The 20,235-nt window shown below is 44.4% G+C and overlaps 1 long non-coding RNA gene across 1 annotated transcript; it reads left to right on the forward strand.

Moving 5' to 3' along the window:
• The first annotated feature begins 5,341 nt into the window (after positions 1 to 5,341).
• LOC134448285 (uncharacterized) lies at positions 5,342 to 7,947 on the forward strand. The gene is made up of 5 exons (XR_010034715.1): positions 5,342 to 5,640; positions 6,498 to 6,585; positions 7,118 to 7,198; positions 7,509 to 7,586; positions 7,827 to 7,947. It is a non-coding gene; the product is annotated as an uncharacterized LOC134448285 (long non-coding RNA).
• Positions 7,948 to 20,235: the final 12,288 nt, after the last annotated feature.

Here is a 20,235-nt window from a genome sequence, read left to right on the forward strand (position 1 = left end):
GGCACAGACACAGGCGCTGACAACCTGCAGTCATGCTGATGGGTATAGGCCAAGAAGCAGTAGCAGCAGCAGGAGCTGGGGGGGTGGAGGTACACTAGCAGGAGGTGGGGGTTGGAGGTATCAGGAGGTGGGGGTTGGAGGTAGCAGGAGGTGGGGTATGGAAGTAGCAGGAGTTGGGGTATGGAAGTAGCAGGAGGTGGGGGTTGGAGCTAGCAGGAGGTGGGGGTTGGAGGTACACTAGCAGGAGGTGGGGGTTGGAGCTAGCAGGAGGTGGGGGTTGGAGCTAGCAGGAGGTGGGGGTTGGAGGTAGCAGGAGGTGGGGGGTGGAGGTACACTAGCAGGAGGTGGGGGTTGGAGCTAGCAGGAGGTGTGGGTGGGAGCTAGCAGGAGGTGGGGGTTGGACGTAGCAGGAGGTGGGGGTGGAGGTACACTAGCAGGAGGTGGGGTATGGAGCTAGCAGGAGGTGGGGGTTGGAGCTAGCAGGAGGTGGGGGTGGAGGTACACTAGCAGGAGGTGGCGTATGGAAGTAGCAGGTAGAGTTGGGGGGTCAGGGAAGAGGGCAGAGGACAAGGCCAAGAGTCACACTGATGTGTGTGTTATAGACCTCGGGGAGTGAATTACAGCCTGCACATGGTCTGGCTAGTGGCTAGTGGGAGATCTATGCTGGTGCTATGGAGGCCTAGGTAGGGTGTAACAACAAGGCAGACATGGGTAATGCATGGTGGTGGAGGTCAAGGTGGAGGGGGTGTGAGGCTGCCCTGAAGGCCAGTTATCTCACAATAGACTTAAAATAAATACAGTTGTTGCTATGTGCAGTGACTCTAATGCTACTGTCTATCTAATCCATCCGGCCATCAGATAGAAACTGATTTGCTATTTGAAGGCTAAGCACTTGACCAACAGCACTGTAGGGGTACAGTCCATTGCCTAACTCCTGTCCTCAACCTGAGCTTGTGGACTCGCACTTTGCTGATGCAGCACTGTAGGTAGCCAGGCTACAATACGCCCTCCTAGTGATGCAACACCTTTGGTATTCCGTAAGTATTCTGCTAAATATCTACCTAAGTAATATAAATTGATTTAAAAATTGTAGTTAATTGAGTCATGATTTGAGTAGATATTTAGCCTGACCTTTCATGTCTGGTCCTTGAATAATGCGTCACTTGATATTCACACAGTTAAGTCCATTTTTGACAGAGGTTGGCGTGTTCTCCATTGATTGACTGACAACCTACAGACTACACAAGATGGAGGCTGCACTTGCTTTTTACCAGTGCTGTTGAAAATTGCCGTGTCACCTCTAGTCTAATGTTCTACCTCTATATCTTCATCTATTTACCTTGTTTTTGTAATGTTAGGCAAACCGTGGGCAGCCATTTTGAGCCAGGAAACTTCCTCAGAATTCTCTGTGTGTATTTCTGAAGCGAAAGAGTTATGTTTCCCCCCAAGTTAAAGTCTCAGTAAGTTCTTATGCCTCCTCTTCCTCCTTTTCTGTCAGATTTCTTTCTCTGCGCCTCCCTTTATCTGCCTGTACATCACTTTATCATTTCTTGTTTTGTGCGAGTAGGGCATAATCTCTGGAACAGTGCAGAAGGGAAAAGATAGCGCAGGTTGTGTGTGTGTTTGTGTAGTGCTGTGTGTGTGTGTGTGTGTGTGTGTGTGTGTGTGTGTGTGTGTGTGTGTGTGTGTGTGTGTGTGTGTGTGTGTGTGTGTGTGTGTGTGTGTGTGTGTGTGTGTGTGTGTGTTTGTGTGTGTGTATGTGTGTGTGTGTGTATGTGTGCAATGTTGAGTGAAGGAGGCCTATAAATAAAAAGCCCCTCGCTAGCTTCTATCTCCATCCATCTGTGAATCACAAAAACACAACTTCCGTGAGATGTGAGATGCACCGCTTCGCGCCGCGCCAGACACTGCACCGCCCCCTTCGCTTCAAACCTGCCCCACAAAACAACACTCTTATCACCGCCACCATCGGCGGGATGAGAGATGGTGACAGATAGCATGCCTCGCGGCAGCCGGCGGGGTGAAGTCAGGCAGCAAGGCAAAACAAAGCCCCCCCCCCCCCCCCTCCCTCTTTTTTCTTTTTCTCTCTCCCTCTCCTCCCTCTCTCTCTCTCTCTCCACCGCTTTTCTTTTCTCCTCCCACCGTCCTGATTCTGTTGTTATTGCTGTGTGTGGAGGGAACTTGAACATGTCATTTTGCTCACACTCTTCTGAACCTGTCACCTGAATCAGGAGCAGAGTGCTAGTGATATACTTGTCACCTGTACTGAATTGGGATGTTTCAGAAGTTACACTCAAAAAGAACAAAACAAAAAAGATATACATAAAAATGGATGAGAGATTTTTTTTTCATGGTGCAGCCTCTTGGTTGAACAAGAGTTGAATGAAAACCAACCCAGACGTGGACAGTCATTTAGAGTTCTCAATACTGTTCAAGGCTTGGATTTTTACTGTCCAATTGTTCTGCAACAGTATGGTCCGGGACGCAAAGCCCAGTGCTCATTTCTTTCACGCTGGAGAGAACCAAAGTGCAAAAAAACAACATGAAAAGCGTTGGGGGGAGAATATCAAGTGGGAATTCAGACAATGAATAAGTGATGAATAAACACAAACAGTAATTGCTTGAAAGTGAGAATGCATTATCATTGCCAATTTAAAACAAAAGGCTTTCAGACGTTTTAAAAGAATGGCCATTTACTCTCACAAAGTGTAATGAACTGGGGAAAAAAACTGAGAAAAAAAGGATTCTCACTTGACTGAGTAATTGGAATATGGTGGGGTTGTGCTAGAGCTCCTGCTCCAAGGTAAAAATGGAAAGAAAAAGAGGAGGGGGTGGGGGGAGGGAGGGAGAGAGAGACAGAGAGAGGGAGAGAGAGCTACATAAATAAGAAAAGTGTGAGAATAAGAAAACAAATAAAAAACAGGAGCCTGGGTAAGGAGGGGAAGGGGAGAAAGAAATAAAGAAGGCTATATAGATAAACAAGAGAAGAGTGAGAAAAATAAAAAGAGGGGTGACAGAAAGGGTAAGGGAGAGAGAGAGAGAGAGAGAGAGAGAGAGAGAGAGAGAGAGAGAGAGAGGGAGAGGGATGGAGAGATGCTGTTCTGTTGTTTGCTGAAGCTGGAAAGATTCTAGAATAAAATGCCTTGCAGGTCTCTCACCCGTAAAGAATAACAAATAACAAATGTCTCACTTCTGACGACACACAATAGCCTGCAGAAAGACACCGCTTTACATGCAACATAAATAGTTTTCTCTCTTCTGTTCTGTTCTGTTCTATTCTGTTCTCTTCTATTCTCACAGAGTCTACATGACAATATTTTCATTCGAAATAAGGAAGAAATGTTGTTGGTAGTTTATAGAGTTTGTTTGTTTTACTCAAACACATACCTATCCACATACTTACCTCAATTTTTTCCAAGGCGGTATAGGCTATATTAATATAATTAGTCATTGAACAACGTTTCTTAACACATTAACCCTATAAGACCTGAACCATGAAAGCATAGACAGAAAATTCGAATTTCTTGGAATTTGCCTCAATATTGGTCCGTTATAAGAAATGTAAAAAAAAAAAAAATCAAAATTTTGTTAAGGTCACTGAGATATTTAATGCATCATATATGATGCATCAGCCTTTAAATAGTTGACCAGGCCAATTGCATGACCATTGAAAAATGACTTTTAATGCATTTACAAGTTTTTTTTAATTTAAAAAAGTTTTCAGACAATTTAAAGGGCAATTCCGGCCAGTTTGGATTCATATCCCATCTTGGGTGGACCCAGGGAAAAGGATGAACGGGAAAAGCGAGAGAAATTTTCATGCGTGCTGCGCAAAGTTGTTCAATTGCGCTGTTTTCGGTTAAGCCCTGGCCCGTCAGGCACGTATTTGACCTGTTTTAAAGCCAGTGTGCATTAAAACCCTTTTGAACGCTTTGGCCGTGGTGTGTGTATCCATGCAAGTCGATCTAGTGGTTCACAGTTCCACTAGGTAGCACAGGTACGATACAACAGGAGGTTTTCCCGTTCATCCTTTTCCCTGGGTCCACCCAAGATGGGATATGAATCCAAACTGGCCGGAATTGCCCTTTAATTTGAGGATTATCTTTAAATATTTAGTGAGATCCTGCCATTTTTTTTTAGCCTGTCCTTGTTTTAGCAGGACCATATTTTACATTTCCCACAACCGGGTTGGGTAATATTTTTTAAATCTACGTAAAAACATAGCTGATCGAATGCTTAACAACCTATTTATGAGTGTAATATAGAGCATTATTCATTTTTGATGTGGAATTTGAATATATGGGTCCATTACTACAATTCACCTTTGGCTAAGACCCGTCCTAAAGTGTTTTTTGACCAATCACAGCGCAGCAAAAAGACGATCTCGGACAAACCTCGGACAGTTTGGACAGTTTTGACAGCGCTCCATTGAACACAATGCTGAAATCGCATGTTTTCAAGTAAGGTTTAGCAAAATATTACGGTCGTATTATTATTAAAATATGACTGGAAATTGTGCCTGGGGTATTTGTAACAAAGGTGCAAGTTTCCCCTCGATGTAACAGGAGGTAATCGCTTTCCTCTTTACCCAAAACTGGACTAATATTACTTGCAGTTGAATAGTCTGGCTTGAAGGGTCTCGGCATCCTCACTCGACTAGAAAGCGCACGGATCATCAAAGATACTTTGTGTGCTCCAATCATGCCACCATCTCACTCGTGTAACTTTTCAGTAAGGTTGTAAGCAAAACACGAACCTATTTCAGGGTAGGATTTTGTTTTCTGACCTAAATTAATGAAGAAACAGTGCTAGTAAAGTTCACTGTCAGTCACGTCAGCATTGTTTTGACTAGCAGCTGATGGACGTTATTTTCTTGAGCTATTGAAGACATAAACGCCAAACGTTAATGTTACACATTGATGTGGTAGCTTTGAATATGACAACATCCATCACGTTGGGTGATTTCGTCCAACAACTACAGTTTTTTGAGCCAATGACATAGGCTATGCGAGTTATATATAGCTTACCATGGTGGCACTGGTTACAATATGAAAACCGATACCAGGGTGAGAATTCGAGATCCCACAACAGCTAAAAAACTGTGATGCATGACAGTTCAGGAAATGCAAATTATGAATGGAGGAGTGTTTTTTTTATTTTTTAGTTGTGAACAACCGCTGCGATAGGCAGTCCCAGATAGCAAAACCCTCCGGCATCTTTCTGGATCTTTCTGGCATTTCTCTGGGGAATGTACGATTTCAGTTGATTCCGGCAAATTAATGGCAACGTGGGAATAATGCCAGAGATATTCTGTCTTTTCACTGGAATGCCACCCAAATAACAAAATCGGTGGTGCAGGAGGGCGGAGCTACAGATACTTTATGGTTCTTTCCCGGCAAGTTGGAATATTACCAGAAAACATTTTGTTCGGCTGGGGGGGCTTTTTTTTAAACCTAGGGCCCAGGCAAAGATGACAGCGGCCCTGCCCTACGGAGACGGTTGACACGCATGCTCATTTAGGTGAGACCGACTTCATCCTGGGAATCTTTTCGGCGGGACAGTACAGTAGTCTAGTAACGAACCTGGACTCGATCTACTACTGAACTAGGATATTGTGCTGTGTAAATAATTTGCATTGAGGTACGTAAAACGATTGTTATATTTTGCCAAATAACTAGGCTACACTGTAGGCTTACTCACTTACATTGTTCTTTGTTGTGTTTACCTGTGCTACAAGCTGAGGCAACATTTCTTGAGGTAATTTTCCTTTGGAGATAGCTAACATCTAGCCTACTACGGTATTTCAGATGTTTGTTAATGACTAAGTGCCATTAGGTCTCTTGACAGGCGTTTCAGTAGGCTACGTATTAATTCATGTTATGTCATGTCATGGCTTTTAACTGGTTTGGAGGACAAGCTAGCGACCCTTACTAGTATAGATGGCAGCTACGGTCATCCTTTTTGGACATTCGGCAAACGTCAGTGTTTAGAGCTAGATGACTGATATGCCAAGACTACCGTATTTTATTCTCAATTTATCGTTGGTGTGCTATCATGGACTTTGGTCATAACATATCGTACGGGCTTGAGACAGCCCGTTTGACTAGATTTCAGATGCCTGCTGAGGTTTGGATTCAGAAATTATTTTTTTCAGAACAGGCGATATTGATGATTTGGGCAATGCTCCAACCATGCCAGTTATCGTAGGGTCAGGTGCTTATAGCCACCCACTTCGTTGAGAACATGACGACTAATGTCAGGTCACGGATTATTGCTTTACCCTGATCTCTAGTTCTAGTGCTATTCTCGAGTCCACATCGCTTTATGCAATATAGCCACCAGTTTCTTAGGTCAAAGAGGGCAGTTTGTGACATACGTGAACGATATATCTTTTGAGGACACAAAGTAGCTGCCCTTATTATTACACATGCACGAGGTAATGTGATTAACAGAAATATCAGATTTGCAATAAAATAGTCCATGTACTCTTGTCACAGGAGAGTCCATCAGCTCACTAACACGGGTGAGGGACAGGGACCAAAGAGGAGGCTCTACAACATGAGGAAAGACGGCGATCCTCAAGCAGTAAGTTGATTTACATAAGAAAATGATGCAATATAAAAGGTGTCTATTGTATGTATAAAAAGGACTTAACATTATGGTCAGAATTAGCTCCAGCTAGTGATAAGGGTTTAATTAAAGGCTTTTTAAATTCACCATCAGTGTGCCTTGGAATCTTTGGCAGGCCTTATCAACAGTCACTGGAGCTAAGTCTGACCATAATTTTGAGCAACTTTATTTCCTTGAGCCAAAGTGCACCTGCTTATGAGAAAAAAAGTGAAACAGCACTCCTCCATAATCAGCATTCCTAGTGAACAGTTGATTTTTTTTTAGCATATCGTAGAAAAGACCAACTTACTGGCCACTTTGAGTCATTATTAAGTGTGTGTTTTAATAGTAAAATTCTTTCCATTTTGGATGGTGGAGAAAAAACTTAATTAAGAGCCCTGTGTATAACTGTAGGAGCAGACTGGAAAGTGAAAGTGAATCCTGCCTGGACTTAACAGACCCCTATACCTAGAATGACCCAAACATTTGACTATTGCTCTTGTCACAGGTCAGTCCATGAGCCCACGTCTTCAGGCCAGGGGCCCGAGAGGAATTTCCAGTGACATGGATCAACAGAGATCCTCAAACAGTAAGTTGATCTTCTACATCAAATAAAGGAAATCATGTTAATTGTCTTTAAATAGAACACAAGCATTTGATTACCAATCTCGTATAAGGTCAGTCCATAAAAAATCAAATGTGTGTGTGTGCGTGCCCGCCCGCCCATCTTTCTGAGTGTGCATGTGCTACAAACAAACTTATGCCAATTTTTTGTTTAGTTTTTCTTGATTATTTAGGTATATCAGTGAAATAATATAATTTGCATAATACTGAACTTTTTAACCCTGTGTATATGTAGAACAGGACTTAAACATTTGACTATCTCACTCTCGTTACAGGTCAGTCCATGTGCCACGTTCCAGCCAGGGACCAAAAGGGGGGCTTTCGTCATGGGGCCAGACAGACATCCTCAAGCAGTAAGTTGATTTACATGGATGCATTCTGAAGTTGAATTGAAGTAGTTATATTGTTGTACGCTGGCTACTATTCAATGTGTCAAAGTTAAATTTATTAATTATTGTCCCATGAAAAAATGAACTGTATTACAAATCTCAATGTATCGTTCCAGGGATAAGAGTTCAAGAATGTTGTTGCAGGTGAAATGATCATTGAAATTTGCTGATTCAATGCCATTTTTGTATCTTTACATTTTGGAGAAATAGAGAGATGCATCCAGGCCACCCACTAGGAGGTGGAAAATCGTACGAAGAGGTGGCTGTACCTGGCAGCAGACTGAGATGGGGTGAGGAAGAGAAGCACAGACCAAGAACGGAATGTCAGACATTTGCCCTTTTTTATGCCTAGCACACACAGACAGACAGACACACACACACACACACACACACACACCAGCATATAAACATGAACATAGACACAGGCGCACATGCACACACATACACGCACTCTCCAACAAGATGAGTCTCTGGTGATGTTGGCAAATGATCTGAATCGATACACACGGCAATGATTCCACCATCGTGCCCCACCTACGCGAGTCCTGTCCTTCAGCATTGACTTTCTCCCCAGGTGTGGTGTGCCTTCATCCGAACCACAATGGCATCCCAAGCAGCAACAAATACCTGCACGCATGCATGCTACGGTACACACACAAACACACTGGACTGTGAACTAGGTCAGACACACACACATGCTCAAAGTAGCCAAGATCGAAAAGGCTGCATCGGTGGCTTGACTGCATCCATTTTTTGGAGGAACACCTTTGTCAATTTTGAGGAACTTTGTTGTGGGAAGATATTTTAAAATGTTGATAGTCAGACTCTTGTATACCCATTCGCTTCACTTTGATGTATTTTGTAATTGAGATGATTTATGCCACAGTGCTGAATTAACACATCATGACAAAGATGTCGCCTTAAAAGGTATGTTTGGTACCTGTGGGTCAAATGTCTCAGGAGCTCCCTGACTGCAGAACGTCTCAGGAAAGGACTCAACTTTTTATATTGTATGCAGGGTGCGATTTGTCAGAAAACTAGAAAGGGGGATGTGTTTCAGATGTCAAGAATATCAATGGAGTAACATTAATGGAGTTACATTAACTATGATTAAAATCATGTGGAAAAAGTGACAATATCAAAACCAGAAGCGGGGACAATCCCCCTACAAACCGCACCCTGATTGTATGTATTTTACATGTTTGTCTATATGATTAACACATGTTCACAGAAGAAAATACAATGTACGACTGCAAGGTCTTGTGCGTTTTTCTCACCGATATCTTAAAGGTTTATGCGTTACAAAATGTTTATTTTGTTTATTTTCTGAACGTTTTTTTTAATAACTCAAAGGCATATGTTAAGAAACGTGTTTATCATTTGGTTTGTTTTTTTGGAAAATTCCATTTAAAACATATGAAGGGATATTTTAAGAAAGGCTGTGAGTTTAAAAAAAATGCATTTTGATCATTTTGTTTTCTTTTCTGAAAATTCTTGTTTAAAATATCATACATTTTCAATTTCCAAAATCTATTGAATGGATGAATGTTGTAGCCTACTAAAGATAATAAATGGCCAATTTGCATGATTTTTTGTGGGTTTTATTTTTTATTATTATTATTATTATTATTATTGTGAAGGTTAAATACATTCCGGCATATTTATGGGTTTTAATCGGTAGGGTTCTGGCCATCTTGTGATAGGCTCATGGGCCATTTCTGGGTCTTCTGGCAAACATCTGGTAAGGTGCCGGCATTCTGTCGAGCGTTCTTGGCATTCTACTGGCTGCTTTCTGGCATGATTCCGGCAAAATCTTGTGGGCCGTTTTAGGCCCGGGAGTAACCCCTGCATATTGCGGCATATTGCCAGGATGAACCAAGGTTTCTGGGCCATAAAAAGCCCAGAACATTTTTGCTATCTTCACTGCATTAATCACGTTATCACAGTACATAGAAAGTTTATCTGTCCGACATAGCAACTGTTACTAAAGAGGGGCTTAGCCAAAGGCGAATTGGACCATTTCTCCATTCACTTCAATGCATTTTTTATGAGATCATAATTTCAACATTTTGCATTACATTTTCAAAATTCCAAGTAAAACCTGTTTCTTAAGGCAATATCTTTAGAAGTTGATGAAATTGGGCCATCAGCGTAAAGTACGGTCTGGATGCAATTTTTTTTTTCAGAAATCGGTAGTTTAGGGAGTGTAGTTTAAGAAAATGACGGGTGCCGGCTCGGCACCCTTGAGCATTTTTTTTTTTAATGGCGTCACAAGCCATGCCCCTTTATTATTTCCCAATAAACGCCTCTCCAAATTGAAATGGTTGCTGTATCCCAACCCTTTGTGCTACTGACATGAAAACACCCATTTTGGAAAGCAGACACCCTCTAGTTTTGTAATCTATTGTCTATTCACTGTAAAGTGTTCAGCTGAAAACTGGGAACTCTTTATATTTTGTAGTTTTTGTCATTTTTGTCCCTCGCCTAAAAATATATATATATATATATATATATATATATATATATATATATATATATATATACATGAAATAGTCCTTTTACTGTAATGCATCAGGTTATAGACAGAATAGAACAAAGGGCACTTTGTCTTGAAGTAAAACAACTTGTGTGTTTTGTTAAATGATCGTCGTGGTATGCCTTGTAAGTTTCCCTATGGCAAAATGTACTGATAGCTGACTTCCTGCTACCACCGGATGGTGCTTATTTGTTTCATCAGTTTTAGCACGATCTCTCTGCAACACGGTGTAAAAATATAAACTCTTCCTTGATTAATTGCACAAAGTAAGTGTTCAAATTAAAGTATATAGAATTATATTTCGGAAATTTGTACACAAACCCTTTGCAATTTGAAGATATCTCTGCTCCGGTCAGGGAAACTGCTTCTACCCCTGTGGTGAACTTGTTGTTGACCGCTGCTCTCTTGTGGCGGTTTCTGTGTACTGCAGGACGTTTTGAAATGACACGCAAGATCAAAAATACTGGATAAGAGGAAGATAACGCAAACCACGCCCACTCAATGCAAACGCGTGGGCTCAAGTTGGGTCTCCTAAGGGGGCGTTGTCCCCTCCTTCTTCTTCTATTTTTGAGGTGTTTGCTCAAGACGTGCGCTACCGCCATCTACAGCGCTAAGGGGACTTGATTTATTCTCAACCTCAGGACTCCGAAGGTCTCCTAACCGAAGGTCTCCTAAAGGGGCGTTCACCCGACATAAAGTGGATACCGGAAAAGAAACAAAATGACGCTTCTTGGTTAGATCCAGTTTCTTTGGCAAGATGTTTTTGAGATCGACTTTTTTGTGTGTCAGCGGGGAGAGGGCTTTGAATTTGATGAAACAAATATGATGCAACTGGCGCGATAGGGTTAAAAAATAATACAATAATACAATAATACAATAATTCTGAACAAAATATTTGCAAATGCTTATAGGCTAAATGATTAAGAGACACTATTTTAATATACAGTGTATGTGCCATATTGTGTGCATAATTACAATAGTTGACTTATGAACATGTAGGCTATTAGTTCTTGACTAATTAGGAACAATTGAATTACAAGTACGTAGTTGTAATTGAAATGTTATGTAAATAGTAGTCATGCCAATTTTCCACATTTGTAAAACATTAGTCAATGACCCCATGTAGGCTATTAGTTCTTGACTAATTAGGAACAATTGAATTACAAGTACGTAGTTGTAATTGAAATGTTATGTAAGTAGTAGTCATGCCAATTTTACACATTTGTAAAACATTAGTCAATGACCCCATAATGATTACACAAGCCTTTGTTTAACATTTAAAAGCATTTATTTTGATTCATTTATTCATTTATTTCATTTTAAAATGGGATGTAGCCTTCCATGTGGGTCATCACACTGGCCCACGATATAATTTTAATGTTATGCGGCTTCAAATGAAATATGACATGTTTTATATTAAAAATTATTAGAAAAACATATTCAATACAATGAAGTTTTGTTTTCAGGGGACCTAATGAAGGTGTGGTCTGTTGTAAAGGTGGCTATCTTCAATATAGTCCTTAAGTTGCAGGGGGAAACCCTGGTTTATGTTCATAGAATGGCCCTTGGAGGACTTTATAAAATTTTAAGTGGCCCTCGAAGGAAAATGGTTCACCACCCCTGCTGTTCTGTAGCTGAATCAAAATGGCCTACTGAGGCTGTTCGTAAAAGGGTGTGTGTGTGTGTGTGTGTGTGTGTGTGTGTGTGTGTGTGTGTGTTTCCGTGTGTGTGTGTGTGTGTGTGTGTGTGTGTGTGTGTCTGTGTGTGCACGCTAGTGGGAGGTGCACGCACACACGCACGCACGCACGCACGCACACACGCACGCACGCACCCAGCCATGACAGCACTGCCAGTTTGCCTGCGTTGCTGTCACAGTTTGATATCCTGTAGCTGACTGTGCTTTTCGGAGAGGAAGATGCTCTGAAAACCTGACTGTGAACTGGAGAGAGAGAGAGAGAGAGAGACAGAGAGAGAGACAGAGAGACAGAATGAGAGATGGAGAGGAGCAGATGAGTAGAAAGAGGAGAGAGGCGTTCTTTCCATTCCATTCATTTCCCTCCACTGGAACAGCTGCTAATTATTGACGTTCTAGCCTGTGGTGTGTGTGTGTGTGTGTGTGTGTGTGTGTGTGTGTGTGTGTGTGTGTGTGTGTGTGTGTGTGTGTGTGTGTGTGTGTGTGTGTGTGTGTGTGTGTGTGTGTGTGTGTGTGTGTGTGTGTGCGCGCGTGTGTGTGTAATTTTTAGAGCATGAGTTTTTAGTCAGTCTGTTTGAAGTTGTGTCCTGCCGAGACCACGGAGAAGGCTGAGGGGCCGTGTGTGTGTGTGTGTGTGTGTGTGTGTGTGTGTGTGTGTGTGTGTGCGTGTGTGTGTGTGTGTGTGTGTGTGTGTGTGTGTGTGTGTGTGTGTGCGTGTGTGTGTGTGTGTGTGTGTGTGTGCGTGTGTCTCAGATGGGGGTTGCCGGGGTTGCGGAGAGGGTTAGTAGGATACGGGCGGAAGTTGACTCTGCCCCCCTGTCCCGTCTCCCTCGTGCTGTGTGTGTGTGTGTGTGTGTGTGTGTGTGTGTGTGTGTGTGTGTGTGTGTGTGTGTGTGTGTGTGTGTGTGTGTGTGTGTGTGTGTGTGTGTGTATTTTGAACCTGCTCAGCATGCCGGCTTCCTGTGAGACATCGACACTTTTTTCCAGAGCTTTATGGCGAGCCTCGTCGAGGTCACGTTGAAAATCAATCAGAGCCCTCACAGGGCACCTCTCTCTTTCTATCTCTCTTTCTCTCTCTCTCTCCCTCTCTGTCTCTCTCTTTCTCTCACCCCCCCTTTCTCTCTCATACTCTTTTTCTCTATGTTTCACACTCTCCCTCTCTATCTCTCACTCTATCTCTCTCCCCCCCCCCCCTCTCTCTCTCTCTCTCCTAATGAACAGCATGTCATCCCGCTCTTCCTGTCTTTCATCTCTTCAGCTTTTTTCATCCCCCCCCTCATCTGTTTTCTTGTATAAAGGATGCTCCATGTTCTGCCCTTGTTCTCGCCCTGCTTAATGCCTCTCCTTTACCCCTTCCCCCCATCCCCCCTTTCTTTTGTTCCTACTGTATGTTCTTCCTTCTATCTCAGTGGTTCTCAACCTTTTATGAACAAACGCCCCCTTGACCTCATCATGTGCCTCCAAAAGCCCCCTTGACCTCATTATAAGCCTGACGATGCATTTATTACAGTATGAAAATATAAGATAGATGAATGCTTCCCAATGGTAATTAAGCACCGCCCCCTCTCAGCTGCATCCTTCTCAATGCCACCCTAGGGCTCCCCACCGCCCCCTGGAGGGGCTGTAGTGCCCCCATTGAGAACCACTATTCTATCTCTTCCTTCGTCTTTTTCTTTTCATCAGCTTTCTCCTCTCCTCTCCTCTCCGTTTGCCCTGGCTGACGTCTTCTTTCGGTGGCGTTGCACCTCTTTCTCGTCATCCCCCTTATGTTGCTTCCCTTTGCCCTTTTGGCTCCTCCTGGATAATTATCTGAACTTAACATCAAAATATAACCCATTCCTCTCCTCTTGTCTTCTTTTGGCATTTTTTCTTTTTCTCCATTACTGTGTCTTCTCTCTCTTTCTATCACTCCCTCTCTCTCTCTTTGTCTCTCACTCCTTCTCTGTCTTTGTCTCTCACTCCCTCTCTTTCTCCCTCGCTCTCTTTGCCTCTCACTCCCTCTCTTTCTCTCTCTCTCTTTCTCTCGCACTCCCTCTCTCTATCCCATCTTTCCCTCTCTATCGCACCCTCTCTTTGTCTTTCTCTCTCCCTCTCTCTTTCGTCTCTCGCTTCCCTCATCTCTCTCTCCTTCCCTCCCTCTCTCTTTGTCTCTCACTCCCTCTGTCTGCCTCTCCCTTCCTCTCTCTGCCTCTTTCTCCTATTGTACTCTACCAGTTTGCCTCAGCCTCATGCCCCTTTGTAAGTCTTCAGTCTGCCTTCTGTTGGCCTGACTGCAGCAGGAGGCAGTGGGATACATATTTTAAAACCCATGGCAGACGGAGACGGAGACGGAGCCTGCTGCCTGGCCGCAAGCCTATGGCTCTTCTTGGGCATATCAAAGGCCTCAGATGCGCCTTCTCAACTGTATTTGACTCTCCCCCTCTCTCTTCTGCTTTCTCTCTCCCTCTCTCCCTCTTTCTCTCCCTCTCTCTCTCTCCCTTGCTCTTTCTCATAGTCTCACAGTCTCATAGTCTCACAGCGTCTCTCTTTCTCACAGCGTCTCTCTACATCTTTGCCATTCTGTCTGTGTCTGATGACTTTGCCTTGACTTGCACAACACTTTCACTTTCACAACACACACACGCACACACACGCACACACATGCACGCATGTACACACACACACACACACACACACACACACACACACACACACACACACACACACACACACACACACACACACAGACACACACACGTGCACACTCATGCACGCACACACGCATATGCACACACACATGTGCACGCATGCACTCTCAGACACACACACACACGCACGCATGCACGCACGCACGCACACACACACACACACACACACACACACACACACACACACACACACACACACACACACACACACACACACACACACGCACAGCATCACACCAGGATGTGATGCCTGCTCACAAACCACAGTCGAACTCCCAGCCATCCAACCGTCTCTCTCTAATTCATTTAATTCCAGTTTCCTCCCCTTTGATTGTGTGTGTGCGCGTGCACTTCTACTTTTTTTATTGTGCTTGTGTTTGGTTGTGTGTGTTCTTGCATAGCCTGTCTGCCTGCATATATTCTTGTGTGTGCGCACACGCGTGTGTGTTTGTGTGTGTGTTGTTGTGCTGCGTGTCTGCCTCCATATACTGTGTGTGTGTGTGTGTGTTTGTGTGTGCGCGCGTGTGTGTGTGTGTGTTTGTGTGTGCGCGCGTGTGTGTGTGGGTGTGTGTTTGTCTGGGAGACTCTTTGAGGAGTACCACTGAGAGTTAATTAAAGTGTGTATACGGCTGCATTATCAGCAAGCAGTTGGCAATGATTGGCATCATTAGTACAGACTCCTGAGTTTGCGCACGCGCACATGCACGCACGCACACACACACACAACAGTACACACGCACACATAAACGCACGCACGGACACACACACACACACACCTCGCTCTAGATCCCATCAGAAGCATAAAAAGGCATTTTTTTTCCCCCAAAGTACAAGGTAGATTGCCTCTCACTCCAGCCCCCCCCAAACACATCCCCTCCCCCCATTGTGCCCTCTACCTCCTGTGTTTGATATGCAATTATTGCTTGCTCTGAATCCGGCACCAAAAACCTCGAGCACCCACCTACACACAGGCAGGCTGGCAGGCAGGTAGGCAGGCAGGCAGGCACGCACAGACAAACGCAAACGCACGCACGCACGCACGCACGCACACACAATTAATAACACAATTTAAATGATTTTCATTATGTTAATAACTGTTTTAAGATGTTTTAAGGTGATTTTTACCATGTCCTTTGGGGCTGTGGTTTTGTGATGGAGCCGCCCGGTCAGACCGCCGCTGCTGGTAACAAAGAACTGTTACCACCCGGTTCGTTAACGGATGCAACAAGGACACAACAACAAAATACTATTGCATGAAAATGTATTGAAAGATCCCGGGGTCATTTGCCAATCCTTCCCTGTCTCTCTTTCCTCACTCATTTCCTGTCTCTCCTCCACTATCCTGTCAAAAATAAAGGCAAAAAACCCTAAAAATATATATTTTTAAAAGATATATCAAAACACAAACAGCAACAGCTTCTAGGGGAAATTTGATGGGTGTAACTTGGTGGATGCATGTTAGCTTGTGACAAGAAGGACATCAAAGAGTGAGGCTAAAGTGGAGAGAGGAGAGAGACAGAAATCTAAAGTTCCAGCCAGATTGAGGACAGAGTGGATACTGGTGGCAGATAGTGGCCAATATTCACTCCTGTGGGCAAAGGCGAACTCAATCAAAAGTTGCACACACTGCCAGTTGAAGGTGAAGATTTTGCACCTCCCAGGAAAAAGGGCATGCCAAAGACTGACTGTAATTTTAGAGTGAGGAGTCTGCACACTTAAAATACTTTTTTCTTCTTTTTTCCTTCTTTATTTCTTCTTTTTTCTTTGAATCCATGGCAAGATAGGAGGAGGTTTCGACTGTTGTCTCAAGACAAAAAGAAGAATAAAATTGTGCGGACTCCTCACCCGTAAATCAAATGCACTGTCTACCATGACCTAGAGAGAGCACAAGACAAAGTGACATAACTCAAAGCAAGCAGTCTGTATTAGCGCCATTGCACATACAGTACAGCGATTTTTTTATTTCTTCAAGTTGCTCTCCTGCACTGTGAATACACTGTAAGTTTGTTTCTTTTCCTTGCTCACACTTACATAAACACTCACAGGAATGCACACGCGCGCGCACACACGCATGCACGCACGCACGCACACGCACAAGCACACGCACACGCACACACACACACACACACACACACACACACACACACACACACACACACACACACTATTCCCCATTCTGCTATAGCAAGACATTGGCAGAGTACATACAGTAAATACAGTTCATGAGAAGTATGGAAAAGCTTTATTGCACTCTTGCTTTCCCTCCCTCCCTCTCTCTCTCTCTCTCTCTCTCTATTGCACTCTCTGTTCCTGTCCTCTGTCTCTGTCTTCATTCATCCCTTTTTTCTTGTCTCTCTCTCTACACTACGTATCTTTATCCCTTCCTCTTTCTGTCTGCTCTACATCCCTCTTTTCTCATCTCCATCTCTCTCTCTCTCTCTCTCTCTCTCTCTCTCTCTCTCTCTCTCTCTCTCTCCTCTGCATTGCTCAGTCTTCTGGCCTTAATAGGCTCATGTGACTGTGCAGAGACCTGCTTGATGTTCCTTTAAAAGATAATAAACACATACAGACGCAGGCACACACACACAAACACGCATGCACGCATAATCGTACACGTACACACTCACCACACACACACACACACACACACACACACACACACACACACACACACACACACACACACACACTCACACACACACACACACACACACACACACACACACACACACATACACACACACACCATGCACCCCCCCCACACACACACAAACACACACATACACAAATACAAATACTCAAAGTCCCAGTAGTTTGTAGTCTGTTTAATGTTGTGCATCATCTTCAATTTTGAAGGGAGATGGGGGGCATGCATTCCGCATGTTTAGACTCATAAAGTCGACTTCACAAAGTTCTTTTGTTATGTTCCACATTTGAAGTTTACACAGTAAATCAGCTATTTTTCTCACAGTAATCAGACCCCATTTTTTCCTTTTCCAATTTCAAAATTCTCCACCTGGCAAAATAGTCAAAACAATCAGCATGATTCTGTTCTTCTCTTCTCTTATTTCCTCTCTTCTTTTCTTCTCCTCTCTTCTTGTCTTCTTCCCGCTGTGCTAGTTCGTCTCATAGCATCTTCTACACCAACCTCCCCTCTCTGATTTCACTTTGAATGTGCATTATGCATCATTTTATGCAAATGTTGTACCTTGCCAGCATTGTAAATATAGATATAGAGTGTTGAAAGAATGCTCCATCCAGCTACGTGGTGTTCTCACCAGGCTTTTTAAGCATCTCCTGGACTCTGGCTGTGCCCCTGACCAATGGAGGGAATCCACCATCATCCCCATCCCGAAGAAGTCAACTGCTAAAGATCCCCAGGACTACAGACCAGTGGCATTAACATCTGTGCTGTGCAAGTGTATGGAGAGAGTGATAATAATATGTAGATGGATGGGTAGAATTAAGTGGGGGTAAAAAAAAAAGAAACTTCAAATTTAAAGTAGAATTAGAAAGAAACGTATTCTGTCTGATCAATCATTGTCTCGTCGTGACTGGACTATAAACAGAGGTCTTTTGAACTTTTAAAAAAAATGTTTTAGACAAAAATGTTCCCAAATTTGCCAAGCCACTCAATAGTAAATTATTACTTTCTTGTCCACAGTTTTCCACTGCTGCCTTCAGTTATTAGCATTTGGCTGAGGACTTGATAGGAGTGCTTGCACTGTGACAAACCAACTATAAAAAAGGAAAGGTAGGGATGAGAGTACATGACGATGCATTATTTAAAAACCTTTGGCTGAGTACAATATGATGTCCAAACAACTCACAACTTAAGAAGATGCTTAGAGTACAGGTAAATTACATTAAAGTCTGTATCTATACCAAATAAACTCATTTCCCAGTTTGTGTATGTGTGTGTGTATGTGCATGTGTGTGTGTTCTTGAAAGCAGGATGTGTGTCTGTGTGTGTTTGTGTGTGTGTGTGTCCTTGAAAGCAGGGTGTGTGCATGTGTGTGTGTGTGTGTGTGTGTGTCCTTGAAAGCTGTATGCGTGTCCGTGTGTGTGTGTGTGTGTGTGCGTCCTTGAAAGCAGGGTATGTGTATGTGTGTGTGTGTGTGCGCACGCTTGTGCGTGCTCGTGGGTGTGTGTATTAAGAACAGAGACTAGCTGGTCGATCCAGGCAAGGAGTGAATGTCCGGTGGGGGGGGTGAAGACTGGGTGAACTGTGTGCTTGTGTGTGTGCGTGTGCGCGTGTGTGTGTGTCTGTATATTTGCCTGCCTGTACGGCTTTGTCTGTGTGTGTGCGTATGCTGTAGTCTGCAAGCACGCTGCCAGCAGGGAGGAGAGGAGAGGGGCTGCGTGAAGGTGGGGAGGGAGGAGAGGTGTAGGACGGAGGGATGAGTGAGGGAGGAGAGGTGTAGGACGGAGGGATGAGACAGGCAGCAGGCAGGTGGGAGGGCCGTGGGGAGGGGTCAGCACTGCCACCGTCGGGGGAGAGGGGATGAACGCGGGATGGAGCGGGAGAGAAGTGAAGGTGTGGTGAGGAAGAGGAGGAGGAAGAGCAGCAGGAGGAGCAGAAGAAGGAGAGAGAGGGAGAGAGGGATGAGGACAAACAGCAGTAGAGCAGGAAGAATGGATGAGATGAGGACGGAGAGGATGAGAAGAGGTGGAGTGATGATGTGCGGATGGAATGAGAAGGGAAGCAGAGGATGAGGAGGGGGGAGGCAGAGGACGGAGGGGATGAAGGATAGAGGGATGATGATGTTGATGAAAGGGTGAAGATAGAGTGATAGGGCACATGGAGGAGGAGGGGAAGGTTGACATGGGAGAGGTTAGGAGGGGTATAGAGGTGGGAAACGTTGAGTTGGGAGAGGGCACGGGTTCAGCTATGGTTGCGTTGGCATGGGTTGGCATCTCTGTGTGCGATTGTCCAGCATGCACCTCAGCTGCTGCTTTCCCAGCATGCACCTCAGCTGCTGCCCCCCCCCCCACTGTGTTCCTGCTGCTGGAGGTTACCCTGCATGTGCTGCCTCGCCTGCTGCTGAAGCTGCCTGTACTTGTCAATCTCCTCAGCGCTAAACCTGATTGGCTGCTCGCTCAGAGGGGGGAGGGGCTTCTGTGATGACCCCTTTGTTGGGCCTGAAGATGATGATGATGATCCTCTGACGCCTCGTCTGATTGGGCCGACTGAGGTGTGATGTCATATTTCTGGGACAGAACTCTCTCCTCTCGAGGACAAGCCAATGCTGTGGTGGTGGTGGTGGTGACTGGTGAACGGTCACAAGTGTTCCTGTCTGATGTCCTTCTGCACGTGGGTTGTGCGCAATCCTGCAAGGAAGTCATGTGTAGTGTCGGGGGAATGTTTCCCATCCCTCCTCCTCCCCCTCCACTCTGCTGGGGCACTGTATTCTTCCCGTGTATCCCACCGCCACCGCCACCGCCATCGAGATCCCTCCCACTCCCACTACCATTTGCACTCCCGCCGCTGCTGCTGCCACTGCCATGGCTGCCTGCGCTGGCTTGAAGTGAATCTTTGTTGTGGAGCAATCCCCTCCTGACTTAGTGGCTAGTTGTTTTTTTGAGCGCTCTCCTTCTCACCGCAGGAAGTTTCCCTATCAGCGGCAGCAGCGCTGCTGGTGGTGGTGGTGGTTTTGGTGTTTGTTGCTGTGGGGACAGTGGTGGTGGTGGGGGGGA

This window comes from Engraulis encrasicolus, chromosome 5 (assembly GCF_034702125.1).
Source record: "Engraulis encrasicolus isolate BLACKSEA-1 chromosome 5, IST_EnEncr_1.0, whole genome shotgun sequence".
In the NCBI taxonomy this organism is placed as follows: domain Eukaryota; kingdom Metazoa; phylum Chordata; class Actinopteri; order Clupeiformes; family Engraulidae; genus Engraulis; species Engraulis encrasicolus.